Genomic DNA, 4,997 nt, shown 5'->3' on the forward strand with positions numbered 1-4,997 from the left:
CATCAATATTACACTGCAGAAGGCACTTAAGTCATAATCACAGCATATTTTCAGTGCCTTCTCTGCATGAAATCACAGTCTAATACCCCAGTCTATTAATTGGTTATCTGCAAACTCAAATTTCACTCATTCACAGCTAAAACCAGACAAATTTCATTTTCTTGGTCCCATATTGACATGCTAATTTTGGGCTTATGGAAGCATTCTTTAAGACACTGTCTCACTCTCCGCACAATACCACAAAGACGCAGGGAGCAAAGTTGGGCGGTCCAACAAAGCTTCAAGCTGCGCAAGTTGATTATTTTGTTCTTAACAAGGCGAATACTCTGTGTGGGTCCTTTGTTGCCTCAGACGTTTACTTTCATTTTCATAAATCTCTCTTGGAGGCAAACCTCACAGGGGAAGATGTAGGGTCATTACTGCTTATTATTTTCACAGGCATGTTGTACATGTGTGCTGTGATCCTTACAACATGAACACAATAAATAATTTCCAAAAGTTCATAACTGAATATAAAATGTTAGCTGCAGTTTCACCAGCTAGAAAGTCATAAGCAGCTGATCAAATGTGTGACAAATCCAACACGACATTAATAGTCAAGAGTAGAATCTACATGTTTGTCCATTACAAAGCAGCCTACTTAGTTTTGGTCATGCAGAAAAAAGTGGAATATCTGGGAACTCATCCCAAATACTCATATATCCGGAGGTCCTTACACAGAGAGATTGTGGGAATGTGAGCAAGAAGCGATGCGAGGCCATGTCTCAGTTGCGCTAGCTCTCACCCCTCAGGTCTTCTTGCGATCCTTATTTAAAAGTGGGGAGTCCGACGGGACGTGCAGTGAAATTCCAACCAGTGCGATGAAAGAGAATCTAATGAATCAAATCCAATCCTATTAGTTCCGGCCCACATCGCAACACTGAGGCCTTTCTGCTTGCTGATCAGCGAAGATCTACCAGAGCTTGAGAATCAGGGTACCGGACGGATGGACTGGTACATGAAATAGGTTGTGTAATCAACCCAAAGGATCACAGACACATTGAATGGTGTCTATGTGTACGATATAATAAAATACAAAAGACAGTGACCTTGAAAAAAAAATATTTTTTTTACAAAAAGAATCAGTTTTAAAGGCACCGTTTTTTTAGGAGCTCTTCTAAAACCAGAATGTTTATGGACTGTTTCCAAAAGAAAATCAGATAAAAGTCACGTAAATACTATCACATCATAATCAATGTTTTAGTTATCATATAAAGTAAGGACAATAGAAATAAATAAAGTTCTGAATTGTCGGCGAAGGGGAAGTTGTATTGTTGCTGAAGGTAGCTGAGAAATGCAATTCGCTAATGTACTACTACGTAATCCATTACTGCAAAGACACTTGACTTATTTTTGTTTCCTTTCCATTTCTTCCTATCCTTCTCTCTGTCATTTTCCCTTATCCCTTCTTGTTGTCCGTGCTGGTAGTGACTCTCTCTCTCCAGGGAGTGGGAAAAATGGCAGAACAAAGCGTTGGAGGGAGCAGGGCTCATTGGGAGTCTGAGCTGGAGGCTTTGTAGGGCAGCCAGCTGGACATACAAAGAGAGTAAGAACGAGAGAGGGAGAGAAAAAGAAAGCAAAAGGGGGATGCAGAGATGGAGAGGTGTAAGCGCGACCCAGGATATGGGTGTGGGTGCTGCCGAGGCTTGCGGGAGAGGGGGAGGGATGAGGAGGGGAACCGCGTGAACACTAGATCCTGCTTTGTGATCCACTCATGCAGAACTTTTGCCCTCACACCCCTGGCCTTTTATTCTCCAGCTCTTAGCTCTGCATGCCCACGATTCACCCCTCACACCCCCATCTCCATCCCTGAGAATATTTAATCTAATCAGTGTTGGATAAATGTTACTCGTATCAATTGTTCCATTTTAGAATCTGTGAAGGATTCCTAAAAAGAATGGTGCAAGCATCAACTGAACTCCTGTTGGTTGTTGTCGGATGCAAAATGTCTGAGGTCGGTTATAGGTGTGGGGTCAGGTAAGGGTCAAATGTGGGTGCTAAACCGCAAGTCAAACTAAATGAAATGTTTTTATACTAAACTAAAATATTACGAATGTTTTTTGTGGATATGCAAATTCAGCTGCAAAGAGGCTGAAAAATAAAGACATTTTGCAGTTGAAAGATAAAGACTAGTATATTATAGAGTATATTTATAATGTTTTATATTTTAAAATCAATGTAATAATTATTTAAACTTTTATTAACTTCAAGAACAAATATTTGTTGGGAATTTTTGGCAGCAAACAAGTTTTGATTTGAAACACTGCTTTCCGATGCACACCAATTCACCCAACAACATTTTAATTATTTTTATCTATATTTTATCTTCATTTTATTTGCGGTATATTTTTGAATAATGACAGCTAACATTTTCCTGACTTCCTGTTTAGTTTTGTTTTTAATTTATTTTAATTCACACCCAGAGTGAGTATTTGCGATTGTGTATTTGTATTTGGAATACTGGAAGCAAAAAAGCTTTGTGTGTGTGTGTGTGCGTTTGAAACACTGCATCCATCCAACAATAGAACAGATTTTTTAAAAGTAATGCATTTTTCTTTTCTCCCAATGAAACTCGCAGACCAAGGTATAAGCTGTTGTTTGGCTTTGATTCAAGGGTTATCATTCTCTACATATCCACTATCCTATCTTTCTTTATGATGGCATAAGAGTAAAAAATTTTCTCTACCTACTTTTTTCTTTCCGTCTCTCTGTTGAGGAAGTTTAGCGTGTTCTCCATCCTCTTGAGCTGAAGATTAAGGCACAGTTTAAGGGTCAGTGTGAGCTGGAATAGCCCTCTGCAGGTCCACCCTGACACCCCATGGAGGGCTGAAGCGTGGCCATTTTTGGGTCCTCACCAGGGTCGCTCCACATGACCTGCTACCTGGCAGGGGGTACAGTGAAAAGAGAGCATTCAATGAACAAGTGACTAGTGTTTGAAATGCAAGGTCATGGCTTGCAATATGGGTGGTCAGTGAAAGATTTTTTTTGTTTTAGAAACTTGTTCCACATAAAATACATTGCGCATTTCTCGGAAACCACTGCATGACTGTTATGTACTTACAATGGAAGTCAATGGGGGAAAAAAAAAAACACTTTTTTTCTTATGTAGAACACAAAAGGTAAGTTTTTATGAATATTCTGGCCATTCTTTGCAGTATAATGAAAGTGAATGTGGCTGATAATCTCCAACATGACAAAAACATCATAAAAAATTGATGCTCTGTATTACAAGTCTTTTGATGTCATGTGATAGCTTTATCAGATGAACAGATTAAAACTAAAATTCATTATTCACTAATAACTCTCCCTAACACATTCATGAGATTGGTAGTGATGTCCAATTGGTGAATTAATCATTCTTTTGAAGCAGATATTTAAAATGAATTGACTGACCTTTAAGCTACTACTAAATATTGTAGAAACTTAATAAAATATTGTAGAAACTTAATTTTCTGTAAAGTTGCTTTGCAATGATTTGTATCGTAAAAAGTGATATACAAATAAACTTGAATTGAAATCTTGAATTAAATTGACCTGATTCACAAAAATGGGTTCAGAAGGATTCATTCTCAATTCAAACTGATGCAATGATTTGGTTGCACCAGTTAACAGCTTGCTGGGAGGAGTTTATGAGTCAAAATTATTTTCCACAAACCTATCTTACATCTTCAGAATATCTTAAATAGAGAGCATCTGAGTCATCTGAACCATTTTTGAGATACATGATTTGCAGAAACGGTTTCACCCTGGTATTTGTGTTAAAACAATACTACTGTACATCAGAGGTAATACTTATATCGCCCACATCTCTGCCTGTGGCTTACAGTCTTAAATGAATTAGGAGTTTGGTAGAATTAAACCCCCATCATGTCAGGTCTGTTAACTCAGCATGTTTCTTCCATTCTTCTGTGCTGAAGCAGCAGGACTTGTGAGTGGAACACAAGACCAGACTGCATGAGACAAATTGCTTTCTCTGTCCCATTTGATTCAACCTCTGTGATGAGTGGGACACATACTGTGCACGCAGAAAGGTACAAATTTTTTCCTTTTTGCTATTTGCTCCTTGAACAGTGAAAAATCTGTGAACGTATGTGAACCAAAAAAGAAGAAAGGAAGAGAAAAGGCCCGTGTCTTTCCTCATCCTCTTTGCTGCTCAGTAATCAAATTCAACTAGGTTTCTGTTGTCTGATAATTGAAATGTTTAAGTGTGAAAATCGAAATGATCTCCACTTCGAGCGAAACGTCTTCACTTCGACAAATGAGAACGTTCCAGTTGCGTAAGTGATTCGGTCCGCTCACCTCTCCTCTCTGCATAAAATAGAAATTGTGTTGAGAAAGTGCGAATCCCCCCCAGACAAAAGCCGTCCCTTTCATGGCCGACAAGCAGCCAAAGCCCTTGGAGAGGGTCAGTTTTGTTTGAAAACACTCCCTCTCTCATGCTTTTGAGAGAGTAGCTTGATGCAGAAATGAAGGGTGTCTACTTCTTCTTTTGTGGTATGGCCCAATAGCAGTCAGGCAATGCGTTTTTAGCCGTTTGATGTTTTAAAGAGCGAGAGATTTTATCATTCTGAAGGATTTGATCAGTCGACTAGCAGACACTTGATTAATGGAACTGATCCCTTTCGGTATGGGAGATCCCCTTCCGTCCCCTCCCCGTTTGCTCCCGGGCCTTGTTTTCCATCTTTGGGACGTGCAGAACGAATGACACAGATGTTGTTGGAGGAGACAGTCCCCGTCCCTCTCCTCCTCTCCCGTGCTCCCAGCATGGGGCCTGAAACTTGTTTTTCAATCATTGTTTCCGCCAACTTCTTTCCCAAAAGAGAAAAGCGAGGCGAGAAAGAGGAGGGAGAGAGCGGAGGGATCGCTAAATAAAAGAGGGAGGGAAAGTAAATACAAAGCATTTGTGGAATATAAAGAAAAAAACATTCTTTATAACAATCTCCTGATAATTTAGCACC

General features: G+C 39.5%; 1 pseudogene; it reads right to left on the reverse strand.

Annotated features, from left to right (window-relative positions):
• The window catches only part of LOC132127684 (uncharacterized), a 90,204-nt pseudogene that overhangs the window by 82,902 nt on the left and 2,305 nt on the right, over positions 1–4,997 (reverse strand).

Source organism: Carassius carassius, chromosome 45, assembly GCF_963082965.1.
Source record: "Carassius carassius chromosome 45, fCarCar2.1, whole genome shotgun sequence".
NCBI classification, from domain to species: Eukaryota; Metazoa; Chordata; class Actinopteri; order Cypriniformes; family Cyprinidae; genus Carassius; species Carassius carassius.